General features: G+C 33.5%; 1 protein-coding gene across 9 annotated transcripts in view; it reads right to left on the bottom strand.

Annotated features, from left to right (window-relative positions):
* Positions 1–19,005, bottom strand: part of LOC100651344 (thyrotroph embryonic factor) — a 113,964-nt gene that overhangs the window by 46,018 nt on the left and 48,941 nt on the right. The window lies entirely within an intron of this gene.

The raw sequence follows: 19,005 nt of genomic DNA, 5'->3' as shown, positions 1-19,005 counted from the left end.
TCGTAAAAAATTTGATTTCGAGGTCTTTGATAATTATTAATCGAGAAACGTTTGCCACCTCTCAACACTCTTAAAAAGACAGTGTAATAAGTAACACGTATGTAACACCCTGTATACGTATACAAAAAGGATGAAAACGTCATGTAATGTCGCGGTCGAACCGGTAATTAGATATTCCTCGAAAACGATCGTATTTTTCCTTACGTCGATGCCACGTTAATGAGGTATCTTTGTTCCTTAATAACAACGTTCGTAATATCCTCCTGCGTATCGAAACGCCATCGAGAGACGCGTGTGGTTTTATATGAAAGTCGCGTAGCGCGCAGCTTTTATACCGATGAATCATGAAACGATTTCCCGATCTCTTTCGCGTACCTATGATAATCGAACGTTACGATTATAGATTCAATTCAAGTGAACCGAAGTTAGCTCTTGAACTACTCATATTACGATACGATCCGAGGTATTTCGCTAATTTCCAGTTTTCATAGAACATTGAAATACGAAGGAAATATCATGGAATGTCGTGCGAATATGTTAGAAATTGCATAACATTATAAGTTCAGGACATGATTTATATTCGCGTCTTTCACGGCATTATAACGATAAATCTAAACAAGCAAAAAACAAGATAGCTTTCTCCCCCTCCCCCAAAAGGAGTCGTTGAAAATAATTAAAAGTGAACAGAAGCCGAGTTTCTGCGTTAATAGATGAGAAATTTATATATACTAAAACAGCCACTTAACTTGTCGTTAGAATGTATTAGCACTTATAAGCAATCAATTTGCTTATATTATAGATAAAAGGTGGTTGTAGGTGTATACGAGCGGTTAAACATAAGGGAATCGATAAGTGAATCGAGCATCAATTATTGTATAATAACAAAGATAAGGAAACGTTACTGGACAGCTCTGGAAATTACGTTGCCAGAGATGAGTAATTGTCGAGAGAAAGTTTCTGAAGGTATGCCAAGGAAATTGACCAATAGGGGAATTTTCCTACATGAAGAAATTTTCCGCAAAGTAAACTAATTAAAGTAAACGAGGTCAGATAAAAAGTGACAAAAAATATACAAATCGTGATAACCATATTCGCTATGATCTTGCTATAAAATATTATTAATGAAGGAAGAACCTGACCTAAACCTAATCTAATTCAAACTTAATTTATGCTTTGTTTACTGCGATCTCTCCGTAGAAATATTACTAGCAAAGAAGAAAGAAAGGAAGCAGAAATTATGAAAAAATTGAGGATCATTCTTTTTAACAAGAAAAGATATGATCGAGCTTCCACTTTATGAAATATGTTCATTCGAAATGAACAGTTTCCTGAACTAAATATGAAGCAATATTTTCATTGAAGCAATGTTTACGATAGTTAAAACAATCCAAAATGAACTTCACACAATCTTCCTATAATCGCTTCGTGAAATATCTCAAATAAGAAACAGGAAAGAGGCAAATATATTGTGAAAAAATTGAGAATCATTCTTCAGCGAGAAGAAGATAAGATCGAACTTTCTTCCAGTGGATAAAAATTTCCTTACACGTACGTGGTTGGTCGTAATGCCGATGAAATATCGTCGGGTAACGTATGTAAATCACGGTGCAACGTTAAAAATGCAAAATAATAGCGTCTATTGCGAATGCAGAACGGCGCACGCATTAGTTGCGCTCAGGTTTTTTACGATCAGCCAACTGGGACTGCGGTTCGTGCGAGAGAGCGCATGAGAAGTACAGTTTCTTTCCTTTCGTCCCGTGGAAAGTGAAATTGTCCGAGGACATTGCACTCGGAATTTACTTTTACACGTAACTCGCGTTACGGTATCCCCGGGAAAACCGCTATCGAAAGCTAGCCTCGTTCGTGAACATTTCTGCCATTCATTCATTTGCCCATTCTTTATGAATTATTTCTAAAAAAAACGTCCTAATAATTTTTTTATAATGATTATTATTGGATATTATCGCAGATGTTTGTATCTCTGCAAATTTCTATTTTTATGAACTCCGCTAAAGAAATTGAAATAAGTATCATGTTTATTAATGAAATAATGAAATAATGAAATAAATATCATATTGGTTTTAATTTCTTTACACGTGTTCGCAAAAATAGCAACTTACGCAAATATTAACATTTGCAATAATATCTAATAACGATCACTGAAGAGATATTTTTAGAACGTTTTTAAGAAACAATTGCAAAGAATAAGGGATAAGTATATTACAGCATTATATTTCGAAAATCTCATATTCTTTTATTTATTGCATTTAAAGAATTTTTAAAACCTCGATGAAGGTTTGTTTGATCACATACGGGTGTATGTGAGTATGTTTGGTTGTATAGAAACGTATGAAAATTACGTTTAGCGAACAAACAAAACGTCACGAGTATGTTTTTTTAATTTATAACATGTATGTTTCAAGATTTTATATGTTTTCGCTATTACATGCGTTGTGTGCATTTTTACATGTTTAAAATTCACATGTACATAAACATCTGTAGTCTAATTATTCTTATAAAGATGATATTATATGCATAATATGGGAATTTGTCAGATGAACATTTTGACATTCGGCGTTTCAATATTTTTTATGATAATTCCAGGGCATTTGACCTTCGTTCTATTCATCATATTATAGAAGAAAAAGAACGTCGTGTAACATACATACGTAACAAGTTTTTCAAAATATAAAATATTTCAATCTCTTACGTAAATGTAAACTCGGGAAAAGTGTGACAAAAAGTTGCTGAAAATTGCAATTTAGCGTCGTGAAGCAGCTTACGTAAACGTGTATTATCGGTTTGTGAAATACATTGGTCGGTTCTGGTAATTTTACATTAGAAAAGAAATCAAAAGAAAGACCTGGAAATGCCATCGATAATAATGTTTTAAGAAATATTACTGAAGCCAATCCATGACAAACAGCTGGAGAAACAGCGTTTCGAATGAAAGTAAGTTATTCTATTTGCTAACAGGAAAAGTAAAGAAAATGAGCAAATGAGTTCCGTGTGTGTTAAACGATTTATACAATCCTCTTAACGAACATGGAAAATAACGAGTACCGAGAAATAGGAAAACTATACAAATATCGTTCGAAGAAATTCTCTAATTCTAAGATCCATGATTTTCATAAATTTGAGACAATGAAGTAAGTAAATAATAATCGTTAAGATCGTCTATCGAGAAATAGAAAGACTGTAAAAATATCGTTCGAAGAATTCTCTAATTCTAAGGTCCATGATTTTCATAAATTTGAGACAATGAAATAAGTAAATAACAATCATTAAGATCGAGCACAACTATTTTTCAAACGAATAAATTGTCGCAAAACAAGACAACTTAGAAGAGTGGATTTTCGATCGTAGAGTTTCTGTGGATAATTTTTCTAAATTATTTATCTCGTAATCCAATTTATTTTAAACTATCTAAGCATCTAACTATCGAAGTTTAATCTAGCATCAATCTACTAGTTTTTACACCACTTGTACTGGTGTCACATTTCTTACAAGTCACTGCAGTGTTAGTGAAACTCTATAATTTAAAATATTCTGTGTAATACATTTAATATATTTGTAAAAAGTTTTCTCAGCAAATGTTGAAATATTTTCGTGACGTATATGATGTTTCGTTCATGGTCAGTCAGGCTATTTTTTTAATAATGTTATTGAAATGGGTTCGTTGTTGAAGTGAGCCAATTGTCTTCGATAAACTTTCCTTTTTGCTTTGATAAGCTTAAACGTTGCAAAAACGCTTGCGCTACGCTGCTTCTTTCCTCGAATTTTGTCCAAACGTTCGATCAACTGACAAATTTTGTTTCCAATTCTAATAGATATAAAAAAATGAAATATTTATATATTAGCTTTAATGATCGACTTAATCATTTGAAGAAATATGAGATTAGAAGTTATTAGAGATAATCCCGGAAAAAGAACGCCCTTATCATCGACGTTACAGGGTTCAAGGGGTTACACGATTATGTAATAAGCGGGACCTTGACATTAATTTAATCTAAACTTTCGTGACAAGGTCACGACATAGAGTAATCACCGTTAGACCAACCTCAAAGAAATGATTATTCCCAATTTTATTAATAAATAGAGAAGATTTTTGAATAATCCAAAGAACTTTCCCATGACGAGAAGTATATAGTAGATTAAACCAAAAATATCTGGACGTATTAATATAAATATATTACTTGTTATATAAAAATAACATACATATAAATATATAATTATAAAGAAATTATATTATAATAAATTTTCATTGAAATCTCTATTGATAAAATTTTTGAAATTCTTCAGATAAATATTTTTACAAAATTTCTCCACTAAATACAGTCTATCAAAGGAAGACATAACGAGTTAATATTAATTAACCGGCTCCTTCTCCATACCGATTTAACTCAAACAAGATTTAACAGATTCTCCATCAGTATTTTACTTTTTTTTGGTAGATAATTAACCTCTATCAGATGAATTTTATCATGAACAATAGATAAAAACCAAAGATATTTAAGAGAGTCTTTTCCTTGATATCCCTCCCTGGAGAAAAATAACAAAGAACGCAAAAACCATCCTCAATAATGAAAGCCATAATCTCGTTCGACGATCGATAAGTCAATGAAACGAAACGAGATGGTTTCTCGGATCAGAAAATTCACCTCGACACGATCCCCAACACGAATCCTCGACTCGAAAATCTTTTCTGATTTGACGATAGTGATGTACGTTTTCATTCATCGAATTTCATTGAAAGAACGAACGAGGAACGTAGGAATAATAAAAGTTGGACACGACCACGAAACCGTCTGTTTCCAACGTGTAACTTTAATTAGCTTCGAGTAAAAGTGATCGCATCCATCATTGGTGAACGAAAGAAAAGTTTATCGTCGAGGTTCACGAGAAGGCCGACGTTATCGTGCAAGCCGGGTCTCGTTCGATAACACTGACTGCCTATTTATGTGGTCGCGGTATGTCTATCAGCACTAACCCTCCAACACGTTCAATTCCACGTGCATCGTCGCCCATTTTCTTTGCAATGCCAAATATGTGTATGTGTGCGTGTGTCAAACAATTTTAAGTATCGTAGGTTGCGAATACGAAGGAATCGAAATTTTTGGTTTACTTAAGTAATTTTGCCTCAGTAAGTAAATTTAACTAGTTACTTTACTAAGCTTGCTTAATTAACTTCGCTTTAGTAAGTAAGTTTAGTAAGTTAGTTACTTTAGTAAGTCTGCCTAAGTAACTTCACTTTAGTAAGTAAGTTTGGTAAGTTAGTTACTTTACTAAGTCTACTTAAGTAACTTTATTTTAGTAAGTAAGTTTAGTAAGTTAGTTACTTTACAAAGCTTGCTTTAGAAAATTTAAAAAGTTTGCTTAGGTTTACGATATCGGGAGGATATTTGTTTTATATTGTACGAGATAGTTGACACGATAAATTCTGCCGGATAAATTCGCAATACTTTTATGAGTTCTTAATAGACTTTATATCGCTCGAATCGCTAAGGTATACTCTCCCTCTAGCTCTTTTATTTGAGGATATAGCGATCATATCTTTTCATCGTTACACATTTCATTAATGCTGATGATCAAATTATTAGCATTGAAGGTGTCTCGCGTCAAGTTGAATCGAACAATTACGCAAAGGCTATTACTATAAATTCCTTGACTTTTATATGAATAACATGATTAAAAATGTTCGAAAATTCGAGTGAGATTATTTCGATTAAATTCGATTATTGTTTCACATCTAGATTATGTGGATCTACCTATCTATCCATAGTTCTTCTAAAATAAATAAAATAATTAATCTTAAGAAACGAATATTGGCGGTGTGGAGAGACATGGACCCAAATTTCCACAAGAGTAAAGTATCAATTAACAAAGGTTACAGACTTCTCATAGGAAATGCAAAAACACCGAGTAAGATTCAAAATGAAGTTTTGCCATTCTTAGACTCTAAAATTTGCACAACTATTTTCGGCTCTCTTAAGGCAGAATTATAAACATCACAGGACAACAACAAATGTCGAAGCGAATAAAAAAGGTAAATTCGAAGAAAGTCTGGATAAAAATTCAACGCGAAATAGAGAATAAGATATGGAAGAGAATAGAATGTTGGAAAATCCGCGACCGAAAAGAATGCAAAGATCTACTTACATACGCACACCAGAAGGATTCTACATGTAAGTAAGACTGGGGTTATTTCATTATGTGTGCAGCTTACCTGAAAAAGAAACAGATAAAAAAATAGCACGTGAATAATTCATGGAGAGGAAAGGTGTACGAAGAAGAAAAAGATTTATTAGTGGAAGAAATACGTTCCTATAATGGGGTTATTGAAAATGCATAGCTGAGAATTCACAAGTGAAATGAATTTTTTTTATCGATTAATTAACATATGCGACACAGTGTAAGTCAATAAGAAATACTATCTAAAATAACACGTTACCTATTGGTTCTATCAAAACACGCCTTAGAATGAATAAAATTGCACTTCAAGCTACTCATCAAGCGCAATTTTATTTCCTAATATCTTGCTTTTTCTGAGATATCAAGGTAACCCTGAGATTTTTAAATGGCACCGTATATTTTTTATAACATTAATCGATCCAACTGAATATTCTGAATATTCTATTTGTACCGAGAAACCAATAGTTTGGCAGATATTTTAACATTATTTTTGTCAAAGAAAGACGCCAGGCGGAGTTCTTATGATTACGTTGTTTTTATCTTTTGTACGTTAAATTTAACAAATATAAGTTAAAATATCCGCCAGACGAATGATTCTTCGGTAAAAATAAGATAATACTTTCTTGTAGAGAATGCCCAACTGGATCGACTAATGTTATAATGAATATACAATGCCATTTAAGAAATTCAAGATCACCTCGATATATAGGAAAATATAAAATATCAGAAAATAAAATTGCATCCAGTTGTCGAATGCCTTGAAATGCAACGTAAATAATTTAAGACGTTTTTCGGTAAAACCAATATGTAGCTAGTTATTTTAAATAGTACCGCCTATTGGCTCATCCTGTGTATGCATCAGAACGATTGTTTAACTTTTATTTATCCGTCTATCTTCGCGAAACGTTATTTTCCGTTGTTTTTACATTCGATCAATACGCATTCTCTTTTTTCTTATTTTCCTCCTGCTCAAGCAGTTAATAACAGCTTGTTAACAGTAATTCCATCGTATGATGTTAACCGACAGAAGCTTTTCTTCTACGTCGATCGTGCTCGTGTACAGTTTATTTTATTCTTTCTAAGGTACCTTATCGAATTAAAAATCGTACGTTGCTTCATTAATATCGCAGAAAACCGACTGGTTGTAAGACAGAAATGGACAATGATAATTACGGTTTGATATTAGAATCACTTTTACGTAGAAGATTTGTTAATTACAATACCACGCAGATGATTGATAAAATTTTGACCTAAATAACTCTGCCATTTGATGTTTCCTGTATCCTTTGATCATTCATATTCATCTATCTATTGTATATTGCAGATATTTAAACAAGCTATACGAGATTATTAACACGTCCACTGCTGACCTAATTTCTACTGTACGTATTACCGCAGAATCTATCCGTATGTTGTAGAACTTTATGTACGTAAAGTTCATTGCTGTGTAAACATTATAAAGTATTATTATAAAAACTAATATCGCGCGCGTATCGTGATGTCTTGAGAGCATGAACTATGCTCTGATTACTAGAAAAATCTACCAAGTAAAAATATAATATCTCAGGGAAAATATAAATTTAACTAAATCGCTGTTAAGCAAATCAAAATACAGCGAACGATATTAAGTAGCAAAAAATATCCATGAAAAAGGAAAGAGATATAACGTCCAGAGAGATAAAATCTCGAAAGGAAAATCATTTCATTAATTTCTAAATAAATCGAAATATTCCGACGAATAAATTTCCGTATCGAAAAGCATAATAATTTTAAGAAGATAATATCGAGAATTTCCTAAAAATAAGATCTAACGCTAAATCGTTTAACAACATTTTATTCGTATAACGCTCAATTCCGTTTTAATTTCGATAGAATGTAATTATCCACTAGTTTGAAAACGATCGAATGGCGGGATTAGGACAGCGTCCATGAAAGAAGCGAGAAGCGCGAAAAAAAGCGCAAAATCTCCTGAGTAATCATTTTCTAGCGATCGATGCTCTCAAGCAAAATCCAATTTCGCGGATCAGATTCCGTGGACGGGCGAGCACGTGGATGCACGCGTGCTGCACGTTGTTTATGTGTATATACAGAGTTCTCTCCTGTCTCTTTCTTCGCCTCTCTCTCTATCTCTCTTTCTTCGAACGTCAACTCGAGGAATAACACATTGTTAATCAAAAGTTCTGCTAATACCGTGTCTAACGACTTTTCTATGAATAGATATGAAAGGAAGATTCGTGATTCTTCGTAATCCTAGCCATAAGCCATTTCTGAGTTTTGCAAGTAATCCTGTAATTCCTTCTTTGCTTGAGAAAATCCGAATTTTTCAGAGGATTTTAGAAATTTTCTCGTAGTTATACATTCTTTTCTTCCTGCTCTTATTTTTTTTTATAAACTAAGAGCGCAATTGGTTTGAGAAGTTTGCCATTTATACGTTTGGAAATTTAGAATTTTTAATTTTATAAACGTAGCAGTGCAAGATCTTTCACTTTTCTTCGTTTGGAGACGTTAAAGGCAATAAAGTTCCAAAAAACGTTTTGTATTTTCTCCTAGAACCGTTCGAGCTTTGGAAAAATTAAAAATTGCACTGAAAGAAGACAAATTTCTAATAATATCCAACAATTCTGTTTCCTGTTATATTCTCCATGAAAATTCCGTTTCTCCTACTCAAATGCAAATAAGAAAGAAGAACCATAGCAATTTTAACAATTCCGTTACCAACCACCTAAACTAAACGAAAATAATCAACTTGCATAAGATCTTAAAATATTGCAACATAGAAAAGGAAACTATATGAAATCCCTCTCGTTCGCTAATAACCTTGCAGTTGATGCGATGTTGAATCTATATATATATTTTTTTAAAAAAAGTAACGAATATATTAGACTGCAAATAGCAGGTCGTTAATGAAGTTCATCGCATCCGAGCTTCTAAAAAACCGCATACGGATGTTTATATGAAACCGGGAGAATAAATCGCTGTGTGTTTGTTTCCTGATCTCTCTCCTTCCCCTGCCTTTCTACAATAATTGTTGGTTTATGTTACACGTGTCCAGACACATACGCACAGCTATATGATTGTCATTGGCTCTACTCGTACGTTCATGACTTTGTTATGCAGCAAAACTCGATAATCCGACGTAATGAACGTAAGAGGAAACACAGATAATAATCGAAATGCACGGACTGCGAACAGTTCTCGTTCCACCGCCTTTTATGGATCTAATCGTGTTAATATGTATGTAGCATTGTTAATCGTAGATCAAACGATTCGTACTTAATACTCAGTAATTCGTACTTAACGAGACATTTCAACGATAATGATTTCACGAAAATTAATATTTATTAAGACGTATGGGAATTTCAATTGCACTTTAAAGGAATGCCATTCTTTATAATGATTTCCTTTTATAAGAATTTTCAGTATCTACATGTATATAATATAATTTTACGTATATATACAATAATATATATTTATATATGGTATATACAGATACTAGAAATTATTATAAAGGAAAATCATTATAAAGAACATTTCATTAGAAAATGCAATTTATAAATATATATATATATATTTTTTTTTTTTCTTTCAATATAATACTCTTATTTTGTATCGAAATGTCTCAATAATAATTTTAATTAAATGATTTATTAGACAATGGACTTGAATTAAATTTCATCGTTGATTGAAGTAAAATTCCATACACTTCGACTATAAAATAAAATTATCTACACTTTTATTTAGAAGAAAAAGACACTGTGCGAAGTTACATACGAGAAAGCTTTTTCAAAGCAATTTTTGCTACGATTTCGATTTATAAACTTTTCCAAACATATGCTAGCGTCATAATCTCCTACTCTTATCATCACGAGTTGCATGCTATGCATAAAATGGATCTTGAGTCCGTATCACAAGACGCGTCCAAATCTCTAGTCGTCATAGCTTCTGTTATCTTTCGTAAACTTTGAAGTAATATATATGTAGTATTATAGTACTATCAGACTCAATTAAGATCTTTGCTTGATTATTATTATCAATATGTTCTCACAATCTCCAAATTTGTCTCGAAGAACATTCATTGGTATTAGGCGGAAAATTGAACAGCTTTTCAAAATGTTTGCTGGTTTCAGAAATTTAATAGACTATTCAATAAACAGCAGAGTCAGCGCGACGACGTAAATTCTAATCGCACTTCTCGGGTGTCTCCTTAAACGTTGCATTTTTCTGAAGTAACTAGATATTTCAAAGCCAATTTTATCGAAAAGAAGGAATTTAATAATCTCAAATTCAATATGTTGTATCGATCGTTATCCTAAAGGATGGCTTTTTGAATATTGTATCACTAAATTATCGAACACCAATACTTATTAATTTAACAATTATCAAAATTATACCAATTTACCAAACAATATTTTCCAGCAAATTATCAAATACCGAAAGCAATATCAAATACAATCAATTATTAACATCAAAATTTATCAATACATAGAGCGCCAAATAATAAATTTTACCAATTCAACAATTACCAAAACTATACCAATTTATCAAAAAATAGCATTTTCAAATCCTTCCTTCTTTCCACATCAAATTAGTAAGTTATAGTAAAAAAATTCATACATAAAGAATAAAAATTGTATAAAATATGCTAATTTTAATTAAAAATTGTGAAGATCCTAAAACATGAAATTGAGACACTCAGTGTGTAAAGTTTAAAGCAACGCGTGCACACGAGTAACACGTGCATGAAAATGAACGCACGTAACGCGAGTGGACGTGCTCGAGAGAGATACGAAGCGATTTCTTACGGCTTCGTTTAGGCCGAGGATTAAAGCGCGGCCTTCGGGAAGGTCAGGTGACGGCCAATGTGCCACGGTCTTCAGGAAAAAGCTAACTCGTTGTGACATACTCGTTGCGGGACACACTTGCTCTAGAAAAGCAGGCCCTTCGCCGATCGATCGCGCTCGTTTAATGCTATACACCTACGATAATAGTCAAAATCACCATTTCGTCATTTCTCACAAACACACTTTTCGTATTTGAATAATTTTTCATATGGAAGCATTTTTGATATTTGAACGATTTTTTTTTTTAGAATGTATGGAATATCCTCTATTACATTCAGAAGCTACTTTTGACATTTCTATTTTATGCTTCGAGTCATAGAGTAGTTGTAGTGTCTGGCGCGAACGACCGAATCTACTGTCGGAAAGTAGTAAGGAATAAAACGTAATTAATAAGCACACATATCTGTTTTTTCTTCGTATTCTTCAATCAGTGACATATTATTTATTTTCTTCACAAGGGATAATTCATTTTATAAATAAATATATAATTATTTTTGCTTTTAAGTTTACAGAACATGAAATATGTTCGAACGAATAATATGAAAAATCAAATGGAGATTTAATTAAATACTTTTATGCGACTTGTACCGAGTTTTCATATTTAAAACCAATCACCAATATTTTTCATATACATTATGCACCTTTTACGCGGTTTCTTAGGAATCGTATCAATCATACGAGAACAGAATTGAACTTTAGAACGTCTGTAAAGCATAATTTTCGTTTCGCAAAGACTCGTCAACGGGGCTTTAATTTAAGACACGATTTTAGGAAAACTCGTCGTCGAATCAGCGACGTAAACGGCTACATAAATCGAGGTCGCAGGTCGGCCTACACTTTACGTCAGAGAAACTGCCTACGTTCCCGATATTAATTTCTATCGACTTGCACTATCGATTATATTAGAGTCTTGTCTCGTGTGTTTACTGGCCGTTTCATTTGCCGGCAGAATTTTATAGTCGTTTTAATTAGTCAAGGATTATGACGCGGAGACACTTATATTACGTTGTACTCTTATACTTAGATCGTTTTTTCCCAAGCAAGCCGATAATATCGTAAACGAAGCGAAGTTTTGTTATTCTGAATTCTACGATGATCACAGCAGAAACTAAAGAGAAATATGAAATTCTAATTTATTATAAATAAAATAGAGTTCGTGATCCTGAATTTCAAAAAACACGTTGGAAAAAAATTGAAACGCAGTACAGAATTCCACTTTACTACGGAAAGAAAAGATGGTTCAATGCCAGCATATGAGCAGACAAGGAAATCTAAGTAAACAAGTGAGACTGCTATACTATTCCATCGGTAAAGAAGCCAGAGCGAACGTTTCCTTAAAAACTCATCGCTGCGAGACTTATTGTTAGTATGCTATGCTTCTTGAGCGTTACTTTACTTGCAATATGATGCAATCGAATTTGTAATAGTCACACCAGACTGGAATACCAAGTCTCTCTATTTAATATCAATTGGTTCTTCGTAGAGATAGTGCTAATGTTTAAAAAAAGGAACGTATTTCTCAGAAATGAAATCTCCTTTTTCTTAAATTGCCCCTCAGCCTGGAAAATTTGTATATAAGTAATTCTATGGATTTTGATGTTGATGAAGTTCTCGCACGTTGATAATAGAAAGACTGGGACATGGGTAAAAAATTATTTTACCTACTATATATTGTAACAGATACTATAGTTTGCATATTTTATATATTGTTGTATAATTAATCCGCATCTTCAAATTTTTCACAAATAAGTGACAATTACTTCAATTAATTTTTAGCATTAGTTTAAATCTATACTTTCGGGTTGCTTCTAATCAGTTTTTCAATGGATTAAACAAAAGAAAAAAGACGAACAGAAATTCGTATTTAGAAATCCTAGTTTATGCTATGGAGTTCATCTAAATTCCTCGTTAATCTGCCGAAAAAGTATCGTTCAAAATAAATCGTGGAAGCTGAAAACATAAAAAATCCAAAGACACAAAATATACAAAGATGATACACAACGATAACTCGCTGCTAACTGGCAAATTTTCACATAAACCAATATATTCCCTTACTTTCTCTTATGGACGTTTCTCATCTATTGGTCGTTAGACCACAAAACCATTTCTAATTAAACGTAACGTAGAACAAGCATTACGTAAGGACAGTTTAATGTTGTAATAGATTAAAAAGTGCGTATTTCGAGGAATGACACGATCCCCGGATTCGTCATTGTCATGTTGGAACGAACGTCAAAGTGCAGGACGGGCTGGTCCGCCCATCCCTAGGCATTGTGCCCCTGAAAGCAGTCCCATTCGGGATCCATTGTGTCCGGCGACAATTCGACGCGCACACACCCGACAACAACGCCGGCACACTGCCGTTGCAATGAGCTCACGAGGTCGTTTAATGTTTAGAAGAGCGTGTTGCACACACGCCATGGACGCAACTATGTACTGTCTAAATGAGCGGTTAAACGACGTCGAATGACGATCGATCAACGCGTCCGTCTACCAAAGTTTCCTTTTTCTGCCGCTTCACATTCAAATCCAGATTGCTTTCCTTTTTCTTTCCTTTACTTTCGATCGATTTACCAACAAGTTATTAGATATAGATCATGTCCAGATTGGTTCTGTCTCAGAGATTTAAAATTTTAAATCAGACAGGGTAACGGGGGTGATTTTTGATTTTTAAGAGGATCGCAGGTCTAATTGTAATCTTTCTTTGTTTTTATACTTTATCTCGGACGATGGATCAAGATTGAAGATTATTAAGATCGATGAAGTCAAATGCCACAGATCGTGTGTTTGATCATAGCTCTGAGAGCCTTTTTAATTTGAAGTTTAACAGGGTAACGCGGTGATTCGTAATCTTTAACAAGGAATTTGAGATTTTTATTTGCCAAGAGTATCGCGGTTACGATTGTTATCTCTTGTTGCTTTTGGATGTTAATTTATTGATTATTAAGACTAGCGAATCAACGAGTTATTGGTTAGAGATCGTGCGTTTGATTTTCATCGTGAGAGTTTCAGAATTTTTTATCGGATAAGGTAATGCAATGATTTGTGATCTTTAAGAACTAGAGGTGAAAAGAATTGCAGTTTGTAATCTTTATCTGCTTTTAGATGGAGATAAGGATATTTACCATTCCAGCGATGGAGATTAATATTAATTAGGGAAATTAGTGGGAAATATATTAATTTAGAAATTATCGAGATTGGTAAATTAACAGGTTATTAATTATGGATTATGCCGTTAATTCTCCCCGAAATTTTTAGAATTTTAAGTCAAGCAAGCTAATAAAGCGATTTGAAGTTATTTCGAAGAGGTGGTGCTTGCGAAGAGAATTGCAATTACAATTATAATTTCTGTCTGTTTTTAGATGGAGGCATGAATATTTTGCTACTCAAACGATGTATTCCCTATGATTAGGTATGTCTGATAAAAGATATCAAAATTATTATCATTTACAACACCACATATGATTTCCAAGTAACATCCATATTTTATTTTACATTTTACTTATAATGTCAGCAAATAGTTTCTTTATGACTTTGTATTCGGTAATTCGGAATTTTCGATCTACGAGAAGCTGTTTCATATAAATTACAATATTTTCTTAAGTCATAATAATATGATTAGAAAATTTCAATGTATTTTGAAAATTGTAATACAAAGTTCAAAAAGATGTATCACATTATAATATAAATTCGTTCTGTTCTTACGTTGATTATTAAACGAAGTATATAAACATATGTTGCATCGTAATAATAAGTTATTACGAGCAAAAAGAAAAATTGTGATCATTTGTGTAATATTTTTCGATAGAGGAAAATAGCAAAAGGAAGATCGTATTGAACTTGCCAGCATGCGATAATACGACATATTTCGAGGCCTATTAAACGCGGCCAAGCGAGATGCGCACGTTAGCTTCTTGAAGCAGTTAACGTGTTAAAAATAACAGAGGTCTAAAAGTTCTTCCAGCCTGTTGCTGCCAATTGCACGATTGCCATTTCACAGCGTCCATCGCCTTTCACGCGGTTGGATTTTCCGACTCATTTCCCGGATTCTCGCGAAGCTTCCAACCTTAGTCGCTGAATCTACTTCGAATCCAAGAAAAACAGCCAGTTGCTCGTCATAATTGCAATTTTCTTTATAGACGATCGGATAAAATTTCAAAGTTGTCACGGTGGTATTCGGGAAATAAGAAAAAATTGTGAAAAGAAACACACGTCGTTCAACGAAATGCTAATTCCTGCAGATTTTTCTGTGTCCTATAATCTATAATTCTTCCCGAATAATCCAATATGGTCATAAGATTATTTATAAAATTATTCATAAAACTTATCTGATATTTAAAACGTAAATTTAAATAAATCCTTTTTAGCGAATAGTTTTGATTTTGAGAATAATTCTCTAATTTTTACGAAGGAACAGTTTTTAATATTCCGATATATTCGATATTTTTACCGCTTTTAAAAGCAAGCTTCAGAAGCTTTTAAGTTTCCAAGGTACATGAAAGGATCTTTAATTCCCAGCGTGTTTCTACATGCTTGTACGAGCAAGCGAACGCCAAGAGGAAACAGACGAGCGCAGAAAACAGAGAGGCTCAAGTGGGAAACGTGGGAGGATGCAAATGTTAATAGCCTTGAGTCGATTCCGTCGCAAGTAGGATAGGTGCATAGGTGAATTCACACGTTCGCATGTGGACACGTATGATTCATTCACGCTCCATCTTCGAACCCGTTAACTCGGACCTCCGCTTGGTTAATAACTAACTTTCGCAGTACTAATAGATTCATCGCAAACTCAAAGTGCAAACTACAAATACGAGAATACCATGTATGAGAAAAAAATAAAAGGCCGAGATCAAACTCCTACCTGCAACATGACAAATCATTATTATTGTCGCGAGAATTTCATGAAGCAAAAAGTTTTGAAAGAGAATGCTACGAGTGCATCTTCTCTTTTTAAAATGAATCCAACAAAGATTCATTTATGCAATATTACGTATGAAGATCACGGACAAACACACAGCAAGCAATTAAAATTCCAATAGTCAATATCGAGATTGTTCTTTTAATCCTTTGTACAAATAAATATATATTCTTCTTCTATATTTCTAGATCCTTCAATTCTAGATTCAACAAGTTGTCCGAAATTACGCTCTTTATCGCCTTCTCGAGTTCTTTACGTACGTGACTTGACTTTGTGTTTTTAATCTCGAATACAGAAATAGCTCTCACCCGGAAATACATTTTGATATAATTTTATAAATATCTGTGTGATAAAATAAAGAATCTTCTGATTTCCTCAATTTTTATGGAATTATGAAAATGAGCCTTGTGATCGCGTTTCCTTCCAGCCTTTCAACGCTAAAAAAACGTTCGTGACACAATTTAAAAAAAACGTCAGTTTTATAGGAGAGGCTTTTTAAAATGTACGAAGAAATCTTCGTGAGTCATTTGAACGACATAATAAGGCTGAGTTGACACGAGATACGCCACTTGCAGCGTCACAAAACAACTGAAAACGAGCCAGTGTTGTTGCAAAGCTAAGGCCAGGCTGATTGCGGCACAAGTAATAATTTTGCCTTCTGACGCAAAACTGATGGAATTATGAATATACCGTTTCACATGATAAATATAGAAACATAATGTAAGACCCTCTATTCGATAAAAGCAAATTTGAAGTTTTATGAGTTGCGCCGCTATCAATGCCAAACGCCGATATAACTCAACCGAATTTCGAAACTCAAAATGAAATAAATTCCAAGATTTTAAACATCGCATATCACGCTATCAATCTCGATCGGTACGAAACGCAGTTTTTCGGACGAGAAGTCGATAAAAATATCAGCCGAGGAGAAAACATCGGAATTATCTATATTACGAGATCGTGATTCGCGATATGAAGAAGTTGAGGAAAAAGAGTAAAGGAGAAAGTTTCTGCAGGAATGATCTAAGCTAAATAAGCTGATAGATCACGTCGTGATAATTGTGGATAAAATGTAGGCAACCTGGTGTAAGCAACAGGTGGGCGTTTCTATTCCGCGATTACTCTCTCCTTTTATCACGGACTCGCGTTATCCTTCTCCGACTTTCTAATCAACTTCATGTTTTCGAATTAACCAAATGGTCCACTCTGCCTCCTCTAGGCGAATCTATCGTTGTGTATCGATCTTTCCTTCCAACTTTTATTACGATATCGAAACCAGTTGTAAAACAAGCTGAACAATTTTAACACGTGTACGAATCGATTATACGTTTACGCGTACTCCTGGTGAATCAACGAATGGAGTATGAATATGGATTTGTTTTGTCTACTAAAATAAGAAGGTAGGCAGGTAGTCTTTTAATGATAATGTTTTAGGGATATTAACAAAATTAAACTTTATTTTGGACTTTATTATTCACCATTATCTTTGATCACATTAAATGATCAATGGCTTGTGAATTGAAGATACTCTGAAAATACTCTATGATCTTTCACGTTCTAATTTAACGAAAGATTCTAAAAAAAAGCAGGAAGAAACTGTGATGTGAATAAAAGGTTGAGAAATCAAGTCCTTTCTAGTTTCAAAAAACCTTGCCTTTTTTTCCTTTTTTTTATAGAACGTCGTCAATCCTTGTCTGTGATTTATAGCAGTTTTTCTTTTTTCTTCTTTTTTTTTTTTTTTAGACAAGTTGCCAACTGTTGTACGTGAACAAGGCGACCGTGACTTTTTAATATTCATACCTTATTAAGTTACATGTTTACTGGCGAGATAACGCGAATACAGACACACGATGCAGTAATTTTTTCTACAAAAGGTAAATCGACAGGCTCGACTCTTCCTGCAACAGAGTTGGCCGAGAAAAACGACGAAAACCTGTTCCACGTTTGTCACGTGTCGAAACCTACGTGACCCTCTCTATTTCTACATCTTTAAGTCTGTTTTTTTTTTTCTTTTCTTTTTTATTGCTTTTCTTTAGGCTGGTGTTCAGAGCATCGCCATTTTCAGCGCACACGTACAGCGACAATGCGATCTGCAGCCGCACATGTCAGTGCCAGACAGTCTACATCTAATCAACTTGCTATTATCGATATAAATAAAGTTATTTCCATCGTAAACGTGCACCAGAATGAAAAACAAAGGAATGTGCCTTTAATCGAGAATAAGAATCGATATCGTGGGTTTGTTAAAAATGCGATGCATCACGGAAATTGCCTAAAATCGTGCTATCGTTTCGTGGAATAATTTCACGGTTTAAAAAGGACTATTTTAACCCCGTTTTTAATATTAAACGTATGAACGATATTTTACGAGAGGATCCAAAAACTATCAGTTAAAACGTAAGAACAGAAAGATTGTTCTCGTTGCCGGATAATTTCGTATTTCGAAGTTTCTTCTGAATTGGAAATCAGACTGATTCGATATATCGATGATGTGATACTCTTAACGATAGAAAATACGACTGGTTGGAAAGCAGTAGAATCAGCACGTTGCAGCGGAGTATTTTTTAAGATATGGATTTACGACTTGTTACAGGAGTTTATAGAGAGATTTATGAAGATTCCTGATCTTATATACTGCTTAACGGGATTTTAACTAGGAACTACTGCGCGAGAAGATAGATAAATGCACGAGGTGGAAAATTGAGATTTTGCGACTCTAAGAACCGCTACACTGGCGATTCTATAAATGAAAATATCGCGAATCTATGATTCTGCTAAGATTAATTAACCAAGATTACTAAAATACCGAGAATTGAAAGACCTACAACCCTATAAGTCAAAATTTAAGATCCTGGAACATTAAAAACATTTAAAAGATCGACGGTTTTACAATTACAACAACTAACAAACTAAGATTGCACGATATTAAAAATAGAACGCTAAAAATATTTACAATTTGAAAGCTTAAATACACAAATTTCGAAATTGTATCACCCTGTTAACAATCTTGTAATTCCGATGTAGTAAGAGAAGCTAACCAGAAGGAATTAGCAG

Source organism: Bombus terrestris, chromosome 14 (genome assembly GCF_910591885.1).
Source record: "Bombus terrestris chromosome 14, iyBomTerr1.2, whole genome shotgun sequence".
NCBI lineage: Eukaryota > Metazoa > Arthropoda > Insecta > Hymenoptera > Apidae > Bombus > Bombus terrestris.
The sequence above is the reverse complement of the archived record's forward strand: the minus strand, read 5'-3'. Positions and strand labels throughout refer to the sequence as shown.